The sequence below is a fragment of the Oncorhynchus kisutch genome, linkage group LG15 (genome assembly GCF_002021735.2).
Source record: "Oncorhynchus kisutch isolate 150728-3 linkage group LG15, Okis_V2, whole genome shotgun sequence".
In the NCBI taxonomy this organism is placed as follows: domain Eukaryota; kingdom Metazoa; phylum Chordata; class Actinopteri; order Salmoniformes; family Salmonidae; genus Oncorhynchus; species Oncorhynchus kisutch.
The window spans coordinates 36,109,909-36,124,575 of record NC_034188.2 but is presented as its reverse complement, the minus strand read 5'-3'; positions in this window follow the sequence as shown (position 1 = coordinate 36,124,575).

The window sequence follows — 14,667 nt, the reverse complement described above, 5'->3', positions numbered from 1 at the left end:
AGAAGTTTTAAGGCAGTAATGATCCCCACTCTTGGAAAAAGGTTCCACCGGTCATAAAGGGTTCTACGGCTTGTCACCCTAGAACCCTTTCCAGGTAGAACCTGTTCACCCAACATGTTTTTTGAATATGTTTTCTGGTATTTTACAAATGTTCCATCTTGAGAATAAATCACTTTTCTACCGGGTATCCCGGTATTTCCCGCCACAACCGGAAGTGTCAGTCTAGAGCATAAAACATGTACAGTAAATGTCTGAATTCGATTAGAGCTTTGTACGGCATAACAATTCAAACCTGATGCTACAGTACCTTAGCCTGATGAGCCATACATTAAAAACATTGAGTCCAAGCCCCAAAAAATCCCAAATGATTGTGCTGTTATCCAATACATAGCCTATGATATATAGGCTAATGCTATGCACGGCAGGAAAATATAAAAGCCCATAGATGTAGCTATGCTCTCTTAGGTAAGTAAATTAAACAAGCTCCATGGGGCTGCATCGTTTGTGGGGGATGACATGTTTAATGTTGCCTTGTTTTTAAATATAATACATTTTTATAATTAGTAGGCTGCTTCATATGTAGCCTTAGCCGACCCCATACTGTATATTTCTGGCGCCTCTTTTGACACTGTGTTAACTAACCTCCAGACGAGCTTCAATGACATACAACTCTCCTTCCGTGGCCTCCAACTGCTCTTAAATGCAAGTAAAACTAAATGCATGCTTTTCAATTGATCGATTTGGTCGCCTCTACTTCCAGTTCTCTGCTGCCAATGATTGGAACCAATTGCAAAAATCACTGAAGCTGGAGACTCATATCTTCCTCACTAGCTTTAAGCACCAGCTGTCAGAGCAGCTCACAGATCACTGCACCTGTACATAGCTCATCTGTAAACAGCCCATCTATCTACCTCATCCCCATACTGTATCTATTTATTTATCTTGCTCCTTTGCACCCCAGTATCTCTACTTGCACATTCATCTTCTGCACATCTACCATTCCAGTGTTTAATTGCTATATTGTAAATACTTCGCCACCATGGCCTATTTATTGCCCTAACTCCCTTATCCCTCATTTGCACTCACTGTATATATACTTTTTGTTTTATTTCTTCTACTGTATTATTGACTGTATGTTTAGTTTATTCCATGTGTAACTCTGTTTTATGTGTCGAACTGCTATGCTTTATCTTGGCCGGGTCGCAGTTGCAAATGAGAACTTACCTGGTTAAATAAAGGTGAAATAAAAATAAAATATACAACCTGAGTCTACAAAACATTAGGAACACCGGCTTTTTCCATGACTGGAACTCGGTATTCGGAAGGTGTCTGATGTTTTGTTCACTCAATGTATACAGTGCCTTCAGAAAATATTCATACCTACCCCTTGACTTAATCCACATTTTGTGTTAGTCTGGATTCAATATTTTCATCACCCATCTACAGACAATAGCCCACAATGACAAAGTGAAAACATGTTTTTAGATATTATTGCAAATTTATTGAAAATGAAATACAAAAAGATCTCATTTACATGCGTATTCACACCCCTGAGTCAATACTTTGCGATTACAGCTTTGGTTCATCTTTAGGTAGGTCTGTATCAGCTTTGCACATCTGAATTCTTCCATGCATTCTTCCTTGCAGATTTTCTCAAGCTCTGTTAATAATTTCTTATGGCTGGGGGGCAGTATTGAGTAGCTTTGATAAATAAGGTGCCCAGAGTAAACTGCCTGCTACTCAGGCCCAGAAGCTAAGATATGCATATTATTTGTAGATGTGGATAGACAACACTCAGAAGTTTCTAAAACTGTTTGGATGATGTCTGTGAGTATAACATAACTCATATGGCAGGCAAAAACCTGAGAAAAAATCCAACCAGGAAGTGGGAAAGCTGAGGTTTGTAGGTTTTCAAGTCTTTGCCTATCCAATATACTGTAAAAAATTTGGTCCGATTACACTTCCTAAGACTTCCACTAGATGTAAACAGTCTTTAGAACCTTGTTTCAGGCTTCTACTGTGAAGGGGGAGCGAATAAGAGCTGTTTGACTAAGAGGTCTGGCAGAATGCCATGAGCTAAGTCAGGCGAGCGACCATGAGAGCGAGCTGCATTCCTTTTTATTTCTGAAGACAAATGAATTTTCTGGTTGAAACATTATTGAAGATTTATGTTAAAAACTTCCTAAAGATTGATTCTATACATCGTTTGACATGTTTCTACGAACTGTAACAAAACTTTTTTTGACTTTTCGTCTGGGCTAAATGCCTGCGCCTCGTGAATTTGGATTTGTGAACTAAACGCGCAAACAAAAAGGAGGTATTTGGACATAAATTATGGACTTTATCGAACAAAACAAATATTTATTGTGGAACTGGGATTCCTGGGAGTGCATTCCGATGAAGATCAAAGGTAAGTGAATATTTATAATGCTATTTCTGACTTCTGTTGACTCCACAACATGGCGGGTATCTGTATGGCTTGTTTTGGTGCCTGAGCACTGTACTCAGATTATTACATGGTGTGCTTTTTCCGTAAAGCTTTTTCGAAATCTGACACAGCGGTTGGAGAAGGAGAAGTATATCTATAATTCTGTGCATAACATTTGTATTTTCATTAACATTTATGATGAGTATTTCTGTAAATTGATGTGGCTCTCTGCAAAGTTACCGGATGTTTTGGAAGCAAAACATTACTGAACATAACGCGCCAATGTAAACTGAGATTTTTTGATATAAATATGAACTTTATTGAACAAAACTTACATGTATTGTGTAACATGCAGTCCTATGAGTGTCATCTGATGAAGATCATCAAAGGTTAGTGATTCATTTTTATCTCTATTTCTGCTTTTTGTGATTCCTCACTTTGGTTGTGTTTTTCTGTGACTTGGCGCTGACCTAACATAATCACATGGTATGCTTGCGTCATAAAGCCTTTTTGAAATCAGACACTGTGGTGGGATTAACAACAAGTTTATATTTAAAATGGTGTATAATACGTGTATGTTTGAGGAATTTTAATTATGAAATTTCTGTTTGAATTTCACTGGCTGTTGTCAAATCGATCCCGTTAATGGGATTTCAGCCATAAGAAGTTTTAAGTTAGATGGGACATTTTTTCAATTTCTCAATGATAGAGGCCACTGTGCTCTTGGAAACTTTCAACAATCTAGAAATTGTTTTATACCCATCCCCAGATATATGCCTCATCACAAATCTCAGAGATCTACTGACAGTTCCTTGGACTTCATGATATCGTTTCTGCTCTGACATGAACTGTCAACTGTGGGACCTTACTGTATATAAACGGGCGTGTTTCTTTCTAAATAATGTCAAAACAATTGAATTACCATCAGGTGGACTCCAATCAAGTTGTAGCGACATCACAAGAATGATCAAAGGAAATTGGATGTACCTGAGCTTCATTTGGAGTGTCATAGCAAAGGGGTGTGAATACTTATGTAAATGAGTTTTCTGTATTTCAATAGATTTGCTAAAGTATTGTTGTTAAGTTGTATTAGTTAATGTTACGACTGTTGCTCATCGAATGATTAAAGTGTCTAATTGCATCAAGCAATTATTAACTCATTAACCTGGGGCACCATTGGAAAACTATTTTTTATTGAGTTTATATTTCCCAAATTAACTCAAAGAATATCAGAATATCGATTTTATAACAGCCGCTAATTAGCCAGTTACCTCTACCATCTCATTCAGAACGTCGTATGGTCCGTGAATCTGCACGGACCCGGGTCTCACCAATGAGTTCGTACAACACCAATCTTAGTTGAATATTTATTTATTAAAAAGCTAAAATGATGATAAAAGATACACATTATATGCTATTGATTAGAACTTAGTATAACGGGCCAACACACTATGGCGTGTGTTACCCAAAATGGGGATTTCAAAGAGAGAGAGAAAAAAAAGAAAGTACATGAGAGAAACATACATTTGGGTGAATTTGTCAGCTATGCTATTCTAACCCTTGCCCCAAACTGCCGCTCTTATGGGTCAGAATATAATGATGTAATTACGTGGGGAAGTTATCTGTGGATCCTCCGTGTGGACCGTTCAGGCTGCTCGATGATGCACTTCTCCGGCGCGCCTTTCTGGTCGTCCTCACGATGTCAGTGTCTTTTTGGCTTAGGAGTCAGTTCCCTCACCCTTGCTATGGAAGGGGTCTTCTGAGGACAGACAGCTCTGTAGCTCAGAGCTCACAGCATAGGAATGAAACCTTTTAGATACCACGATTCACTGGGATTGGATGCTCAGGGGGTCCGGCTTGAATTCACCCACTTAGACACAGCTACTCATCCGTAGCTTGGGTAGAAAAATATTTCTTTGTCTTCAAACTTGTGTTGCGTTCTAGGTTCGTTGACTTTTTAGACCTTGGCTGCAGCTTGGGTCACGCAGTCTTCTCTGTAAATTCTTTACTCACTGGTTTTATACCCTTGGGTCAGAAGTGGGCTTAACCGCCTTTAGGGCAATTCTCTGGGCGTACCAAGTTAATGAGGCAAGGTCAAGATTTTACTCAAATCCAATTTTAGACAACTAACTTAACATTTCATCTTTACCGAAACATTTCTTTTGATTTGGACATTTTCCACACAATGTACAATGTATAAACATCAAACATATACTTGGAAAACTCTTCACATTACAATGTTTTCGTAATAACGTCATCTATTAACCTTTAATAACAAAACATTAATGACATACATTTTCATATTCCATCTATCGTCATGCCCACCATTGTGGCTGACGGAAACCATGGTTCCACAGTCCCTTTATTTCATGTTTAATGTTATGAGGCTGGTTCTCCATAGTAACAGGACAAAGGAATTTGTCTGTGGCCTGAGATTTACCAGGGGCGTGAGGGGTCATAAAACCCCCACATCTTCAGACCCCTAAATCTCTCCTCCTCTGTTGGGGTTGAGAGATAATCTGTAGGGTTGTGGTCTCCTGTAACCTGACCTGATCAGGACAGATATGACAGTATCTAAAAACATGTTTTCACTTTGTCATTATGGGGTATTGTGTGTAGATGGGTAAGACAAAATCTGGATAAGTCAAGGGGTATGAATGATTTATGTAGGCACAGTATAGCTTATCTTTCATAACATTTCCCCTAATGCTTTGCAAGGTGCGGATTAGAAAGAGGTAGGCTATCTTCATTGTTGTTTCATTCCTTCCTTTCTTTCAGCAGTTAAATTGAATGTTTCGTTGTGCTGATCTTCCTAATTGAAATGACATGCTGAATAATATAGGACTAGAATAAGATGCAGATAGATTCTTTGTGAAGAGAAGAAAAGGTATCTACACTACCGGTCAAAAGTTTTAGAACGCCTACTCATTCAAGGATTTTTCTTTATTTTTACTACAGTGGGGCAAAAAAGTATTTAGTCAGCCACCAATTGTGCAAGTTCTCCCACTTAAAAAGATGAGAGGCCTGCAATTTTCATCATAGGTACACTTCAACTATGACAGACAAAATGAGAAAAAAAATCCAGAAAATCACATTGCAGGATTTTTTATGAATTTATTTGCAAATTATGGTGGAAAATAAGTATTGATGTTGAGATGTGTCTGTTACTTGAACTCTGTGAAGCATTTATTTGGGCTGCAATTTCTGAGGCTGGTAACTATAATGAACTTATCCTCTGCAGCAGAGGTAACTCTGGGTCTTCCTTTCCTGTGGTCGTCCTCATAAGAGCCAGTTTCATCACAGCGCTTTCTGTTTTTTTTGCAACTGCAATAGAAGAAACTTTCAAAGTTCATGAAATGTACTTTTAACAAGGCACACCTGTTAATTGAAATGCATTCCAGGTGACTACCTCATGAGGCTGGTTGAGAGAATGCCAAGAGTGTGTAAAGCTGTCATGAAGGCAAAGGGTGGCTATTTGAAGAATCTCAAATATAATATATATTTTGATTTGTTTAAAACTTTTTGGGGTTACTACATGATTCCACATGTGTTATTTCATAGTTTTGATGTCTTCACTATTATTCTACAATGTAGAAAATAGTAAAAAATAAAGACAAACCCTTGAATGAGTAGGTGTTCAAAATGTTTTTGACTGGTAGTCTATCCATCCATCCATTCATCTGTGTACACTACATGACCAGAAGTATGTGGACACCTGTTCATCGAACATCTCATTCCAAAATAATGGCTATTAATATGGAGTTGGTCCCCCCCTGTGCTGATATAACAGCCTCCACTCTTCTGGGAAGGCTTTCCACTAGATCGTGGAACATTGCTTGTTGAAAGTCACTAAGCTCTTCTGTAAGGCCATTCTACTGCCAATGTTTGTCTTTGGAGATTGCATGGCTGTGTGCTTGATTTTATACACTTGTCAGCAACGGGAGTGGCTGAAATATCTGAATCCACTAACTTGAAGGGTCTCCACATAACATAGTGTATATGGTATTGATGGAAAGAGAAAGACCGAGAGCTCACGTGCGTGCACTGATTTGAAGCAATGATTTTCGAGTGATGCGTTTTAAAACTCTGCAGCTGCAAAAATATATATCTTTACAATAAAAAAAATATTTGACCCCCGAAGGTTAGATGGAGATGTGTAAATTAGAAGCGCATTCAGTCCTTATTTTACTGTAGCATATTATGCTGCAGCAATTGTAGGCCTACCTGTCACAAGACGAAAGATTGACCATGATGAGATGATACATGCATTGTGAACTGCACTACATGATGAGATGCGCCGTCTTTCCCCCAGCCTAAGCATTGATCATGTAGATAGAAGAGAGAAGGCCATAGATAGAGAAGTCAGATTTAGGAATTGCATATCATTTAACAGTTCCATTTCACGTTCATATAAATAGTTTATTATAATTGACCGGTTTCTTACAGTTAGTTATCCCAGGAAAAGGGAGCGGGTTTGGGCTGGAAATACTGGTAAATCTGGTTCTGTCACGCCTTGGTCATTGTGTTTTGTGTTTTCGTTATATATTTGGTCAGGCCAGGGTGTGACAGGGGTTTATGTTATTGTATTTCGTATTGGGGTTTGGAGTATTTGGGATCGCGGCTGATTAGGGGTGTTGGATAGGCTTGGCTGCCTGAGGCGGGTCTCAATCAGCAGTCAGGTGATTCTCGTTGCCTCTGATTGGGAACCGTATTTAGGTAGCCTGAGTTTCGCTTTGTCTTTCGTGGGTGATTGTTCCTGTCTCTGTGTAGTGTTCACCAGATAGGCTGTATAAGGTTTCACGTTCCGTTTGTTGTTTTCGTATTTATTTAGTTTATTTCATGTATCGCCGTTTTCTTTATTAAAGATCATGATTAACCACCACGCTGCATTTCGGTCCGACTCTCTCTCAACAAACGAAGAACGCCGTTACAGAATCACCCACCACACACGGACCGAGCGGCGTGGTTACAGGCAGCGACCGCAGGAAAAGCGAAAGGAGGAATGGACATGGGAAGACGTATTGGATGGCAAAGGTTGTTACACTTGGGAGGAGATACTGGCTGGAAGAGATCGCCTCCCATGGGAACAGGTGGAGGCACTGAGGAGAGCAGAGGCAGCCGGAGATAAAAGCCGACGATACGAGGGAACACGGTTGGCAAGGAAACCCGAAAAGCAGCCCCAAAAATGTATTGGGGGGGGGGGGGGCTCAGGGAGAGAGTGACAGAGTCAGGAGTCAGACCTGAGCTAACTCTCCCTGTTAATCGTGAGGAGCAGCGATATAAGGACTTCTGGTCTTGGGAGATGATATTAGACGGAAGAGGACCCTGGGCTCAGCCTGGTGAATATCGCCGCCCCAAGGAGGAAGCAGAGGCAGCAGGAGATAGGAGCCGACGATACGGGGGAACACGGTTGGCAAGGAAGCCCGAGAAGCAACCCAAAAACATTATTGGGGGGGGGGGCTTACAGGGAGTATGGCTATGCCAGGTAGGAGACCTGCGCAAACTCCCTGTCCTTTCCGGTGGGCTAAAGAGACCGGGCAGGCACCGTGTTATGCTAGTGAGCGCACGGTGTCTCCAGTGCGGGTGCATAGCCCGGTACGGTTCATACCAGCCCTTCGTATTGGCCGTGCTAGAGTGGGCATCGAGCCAGGTAAGCTTGGGCAGGCTCGGTGCTCCAGAGCTCCAGTGCGCCTGCACGGTCCGGTCTATCCAGAGCCACCTCCACACACCAGTCCTCCGGTAGCAGCTCCACGCACCAGGCTTCCTGTGCGTGTCCTCGCTCCAGTATCACCAGTGCCCGCACCACGCATCAGGCCTACAGTGCGCCTCGCCTCTCCTGCTCTGTCGGAGTCTCCCGCCTGTTCAGCACAGCCAGAGCCTTCCTCCCCTCCTGTGCTGTCGGAGTCTCCCGCCTGTTCAGCGCAGCCAGCGTTTTCCTCCTCTCCTGCGCTGTCGGAGTCTCCCGCCTGTTCAGCGCTATCAGAGCCTTCTCTCTCTACAGTGCTGCCGGAGCCTCCTGCCTGTTTGAAGCAGCCTGAGCTGCCAGTCTGCAGGGTGCTGTCAGTCTGCATGAAGCAGCCAGAGATGTTAGTCTGCATGAAGCAGCCAGAGCTGTCAGTCTGCAAAGAGCTGCCAGTCTGCAAGGAGCTGCCAGTCTGCAGGGTGCTGTCAGCCTGCATGGAGCAGTCAGAGCTCTCAGTCTGCATGAAGCAGCCAGAGCTGCCAGTCTGCAAGGAGCTGCCAGTCTGCAAGGAGCTGCCAGTCTGCAAGGAGCTGCCAGTCTGCAAGGAGCTGCCAGTCTGCAAGGAGCTGCCAGTCTGCAAGGAGCTGCCAGTCTGCAGGGTGCTGTCAGCCTGCATGGAGCAGTCAGAGCTGTCAGTCTGCATGAAGCAGCCAGAGATGTCAGTCTGCAAGGAGCTGTCAGCCTGCATGGAGCAGTCAGAGCTGTCAGTCTGCATAGAGCAGCTAGATCAGCCTGTCAACCAGAATCTTCCAGATCTGCTAGTCAACCAGAATCTTCCAGATCTGCTAGTCAACCTGAATCTTCCAGATCCGCCAGCCAGCCAGGATCTACCGGAGCCTACTACCTACCTGAGCTTCATCTCAGTACTGAGCTTCATCTCAGTACTGGGCTTCCTCTCAGTACTGGGCTTCCTCTCAGTACTGGGCTTCCTCTCAGTACTGGGCTGCCCCTCAGTCCCGAGCTGCCCCTCAGTCCCGAGCTGCCCCTCAGTCCCGAGCTGCCCCTCAGTCCCGAGATGCCCCTCAGTCACGAGCTGCTCCTCAGTTCTGTGGGGTTCTGGGTGAGGACTATTAGGCCATGGTCGGTGGCGAGGGTGGATTATCCCAGGACGCGAAGGGGAGGAACTAGGACATTAATGAAGTGGGGTCCACGTCCCGAGCCGGAGCCGCCACCAAGGACAAACGCCCACCCGGACCCTCCCTATGGTTTTGAGGTGCGTCCGGGAGTCCGCACCTTGGGGGGGGGGGGTTCTGTCACGCCTTGGTCATTGTGTTTTGTGTTTTCGTTATATATTTGGTCAGGCCAGGGTGTGACAGGGGTTTATGTTATTGTATTTCGTATTGGGGTTTGGAGTATTTGGGATCGCGGCTGATTAGGGGTGTTGTATAGGCTTGGCTGCCTGAGGCGGTTCTCAATCAGCAGTCAGGTGATTCTCGTTGCCTCTGATTGGGAACCGTATTTAGGTAGCCTGAGTTTCGCTTTGTCTTTCGTGGGTGATTGTTCCTGTCTCTGTGTAGTGTTCACCAGATAGGATGTATAAGGTTTCACGTTCCGTTTGTTGTTTTCGTATTTATTTAGTTTATTTCATGTATCGCCGTTTTCTTTATTAAAGATCATGATTAACCACCACGCTGCATTTCGGTCCGACTCTCTCTCAACAAACGAAGAACGCCGTTACAGGTTCCCGCTATTCAACCCTAATGTTGAACCCTTGTCTCTCTAGAATGAAAAGGTGACAAAAAGGTGAAATAATATGATGACACTTGACATACCTTGTTATTCTGGTGTCGTTCATGAATTTGTAAAACATTGATGCATGGGCAACTGGAAATGGCACTCCCAAACTTTCAGATTTAACCCCACTTTTATTTAGAGTAAACACACCAAACTGAAGAGAAAAAGACTAATCATTTCATGTTTCATAATTTTTTCACTGTTTAATGTAAAGAAGTTCATATTTAACCATTTGAAAAAAACAACTATTTTTTAGCTCTTCTCTTATGTGGAGGAGAGATGAATGAATCATACGCACATGTATGTGAATTAAGATGCCAACCTTGTGATCTTGGCAATGTAATTCCCAGGAGTTAATCTCTCTTGCATTTAGTTTTTAATTTACTTCAGGTTACCAAGGAAACAAACCAAATGGAATTCTACCGAGCCTCTTTTTTTCCAGTTCGTTGTGTCCTATTCTCTTCAGTACATTTCTCTGAGAATAACATTAAACGAGACAAACATGAATATGCTCAAGGAGAAGAACATCAAGCAATGGAAGGGAATTCTTACTGTGGGAGATATTTTTTTACTTCAACCAAAAGAAATAGGAAATGCACAAAAGGTGCAAAACAAACGCTTAGCCTAAATAAGTATAGGCTGTAGGCCTACTTTAAAGTTGTACTTGAATAGTTTTTGAGGGGGTATCTGTACTTTACTATTCCTATTTTTGCCAATTTTTACTATTACTTCACTACGTTCCTAATGAAAATAATGTACTTTTTACTCCATACATTTCCCTGACACTCAAAGTATTTGAATTGCTTAACAGGACAGGAAAATGGTCCAATTCCCCTAAGTATCAAGACAACATCGCTGGTCATCCCTACTGCCTCTAATCTGCCGAATTTACTAAACACACATGCTTCATTTGTAAATTATGTCTTGGAGTGTTGGACTATCCATAAATAAATAAATAAACAAGAAAATGGTGCCTTCTAGTTTGCTTAATATAAGGAATTAGAAAAAATTTATAATTTTACTTTACTTTTTATACTTAAGTATATTTACAACCAAATACTTTGACTTTTACTCAAGTAGTATTTTACTGGGTGAATTTTACTTTTACTAGAGTCATTTTCTATTAAGTTATCTTTACTGTTGTGACAATTGGGTACTTTTTCCACCACTGAGTATAGATTAATGTGTGTACATTTGTATGTGAATGCATTTCTGAACTTGTTCGGGGTCCAAGCACCACAGATGCTGGAGCCCTCTTGTTCTTGGTAGGGTACAAGATATTAGGAAAACTAAATATTATGTAAGAAAATGTAATACACCCACCCACAACTTTCATTATCACACCACACAAAGTCAGGACCGATCATCTTGAAAAGCGTAGGTTTGTGGGCAGTATAAAAAAGAATCCAACAAACAACTTTATAACACATGACTAAATCTATAAATATGCCCTAATCTAAATATCTCTGGGTTAATATTGTCTCTTTCAGTAAAAGGTTGGTAGCTTCGACGTTTACATTTGTATAGTTCTGTCCCCTTAGGTTAGGCTGCAAGACTCATTATCAATAGGCAAACTCTGACAACATACACTAAAAAACAGTAAGACTTTATAGTCATTGCTGTCACAGTATTTTCTGTTTATTGTGTAATATCATAACATGGCAGCAGGGGGCATTATAGTAAACATATTTAAAGCTGGACAGACTAGTGTGTTGACCTAAAGTCCTAAACGGTATACCTTTTATGGGCGTGAAGAGGATGTGAGTTGATTTTGGCAAAGGTAAGAAACAAGGTAGGATTCCAATCATTTTGAATAATGAAATATAACCTGATTATGAAAATGAGATTAGTTAACCTGTCTTTCCTTACTATAATCAAAGAAGCAAATGGCTACATGAACAGACAAAACTGTTGTGGGTAAAAGAGAGAAAAAACCCACACAGTACAGTACATGCATATATTATGTCACTACCAAAAGAGAGAACTGAACAAAATGGGAGGGTTGATGTTTGACCTGTGTTCGGGGTTTGAGGAGGATGACTGATGTCCTAATATGGATGTAAACATTTTTGTTATACAAACAGATTCACCTATTTGTTTTATTTTTTTGTTTGTTAAAACGCATCACAATACAAGCCTTTTACCAGAGAGTGGTGCTGAAGTAGACACATGGCTGGAACTTTGACTATATTGCCTAATGGCTGACCACATAACATATAGTAACGCATAACCTGCTGAATTCTTCAGGAAGAGAAGATGGAGAAAACAGAACTACCAAATGCTGTAACATATGCACTCTGTTTATTTGGCTGATTGGTGATGTCACTTCCTCACCAAAATCTCATATATATACTTAAAAAAATGCCATCCCAATTCTTATTGTAGTTATATTTCTCTCCTGGGCTTGGTTCTGGTCTCGGGAGGCAGTCCAAAGACAATTATGGATATCTGTGCACATAATTAATTGCACAATAAATCATTTTCAATCTCCAGTGTTTCTCTGAGACAAAGACTTCCATTGCTAAGTCATTTACCAAATATGATTATCTTCCAATGGCAGTAGATCGAGGAATATGCTTCATCCCTAAAACAGAAAACAAAGCTCTGTACAGGAGTCCAATATGACAGTAATCGTAAAACCATACAAACGGGTGGAGGAAATCTTACCGTGATCTCCAAGCTGAAATTATAGGTACAGCATAAGAACAAAAACCTCACAAGACTTTTGTGTATTATTGAACCAAAAATACGTATGATAACAAGGACCTTTTGAAAGAGTTGTGTTTCTGATGAATACAGACAATGGACAGGGCGTTATGAAAACCAACGTATGACCCATAAATTGAACTATTGACCTTCAGGACCATGTCTCGGAGAACATCTTTAGTGGGCAATAAAATAAAAAAACTCCAACAATTGGGCGTAAGAGTGGTGGACAGTTTTTTTATGTCCAGGTTTGTAGTGTGTTAACACATGATTTCCCAGATCTGCTTCTTCTAAGCAGCCTCATTTAGATATTCAGGACATAAACATATATATGAAAAAAAAAAACTGGGACGTTGATGTGTTTCCTCATTGGGCCTGGGCAATACCTCTATATCTCCCTCTGCTATGGTGACGCTAACCACACAGGGAGATGCTTAAGTATCAGATGTAACCAGTCAACCACATCCTCTGCAAGAGCACTCTGGCTATTTCCACTAGACTCACTACACTTCTCCTCTGTTCTGCCGCTCCCAAACAGCATCCAGGAGCTCCTTACGTAAGACCTAACTTTCATTAGCCGGCCGCCGTCTAGCCTGGGATTGTTTAAACAAGCAAGGCGACCCACTGATGACACCCACATCAATCCCTAGGCAAGGTGTGTTATTGAGACAGAGAAATCAATGGGGACAGCTGGGAAATAGAACACACAGAAATGCATCAAAACACCATCTCACCTGCTGCTAACAAGGTCCTTAAAGAGTGTTGTTGTACGTGGATGTGTGTCTTGTTAAAGGTGGGGGGAGGGGGCTGAATCAATTTCACGCGAGTGCATCGAGGAGACCTGAAGCTGAGGCAGACATCTTGATCTGTCCATCAGCCTCTGTTTTGAGCCCCACCTTCAGGAAATGGAAGAAATGCACTATTAGGTCAACAGTGACGTAGGGGCCAACGATGTGTGACCTATCTGGGTGATAATAGCCATTAGCATTGCAGGAAACCAAGCATCAGGATGATCACTGACCATGCCTCTGCAAGTGACATCACCTCAGCTGACAAGGCGAGAGGAGAGTTGCCATCGGGGAAAGATTAGACAGAAGTACACTTTCACCGTAAGAGGATGCTATGGACATGGCACAGTGTAAGAATTGACCATGTAGGCTTCTGTAACTTATCAGTGGAAATCTGTCCAAAGTTGGCATAGAGACCCTATAAAGACCCTCGATACCTAACGACCAGAGAGAATTACATAGCACACTTTCCCACTTCCTCACCAAGTCCCTAGCCACTGGGCACAAAGTGGTTGAACCAACGTTGTAAAAAATACAAAGTAAACTGCTATAGAAGTCATTCCAAAGGGTAGGTTTAATAAGGATCCTCACCTTTTTTCCCCCAATTGTCACCTAAAATGACATATCCAAATGTAACTGCCTGTAGCAAGGATATGCATATTCTTGGTACAACTTGAAAAGAAACACTTACGTTTGTGGAAATGTGAAAGAAATGTAGAACACAATAGATCTGGTAAAAGACAATACAAAGAAAAAAACAATGTTATTTTGTATTTTTTTTTGTACCATCTTTGAAATGCAAGAGAAAGGCCATAATGTATTATTCCAGCCCAGGTGCAATTTAGATTTTGGCCAATAGATGGCAGCAGTGTATGTGCAAAATGTTTTAGACTGATCCAATGAACCATTGCATTTCTGTTTAAAATGTAGTATCAAGACTGCCCAAATGTGCCAAATTTGTTTATTAATAACTTTTCTTATTCAAAATTGTGCACTCTCCTCAAACATTAGCATGGTATTATTTAACTGTAATAGCAACTGTAAATTGGCAGTGCAGTTAGATTAACAAGACAGATTTTAAAGATTTAAAGTCAACAATTAATATGTTGGATACATGTCTTCATCTCAACCAAAAATCTAAGTTAAAGAATAGTACTAAATCAAACTTTGAATACCTTTTGATTTTATTTAGTCCTATTCTTTGACTTGGATTTTTGGTTGAGATGGAGACGTGAATCCAACATATACAGTGAGGGGGAAAAAGTATT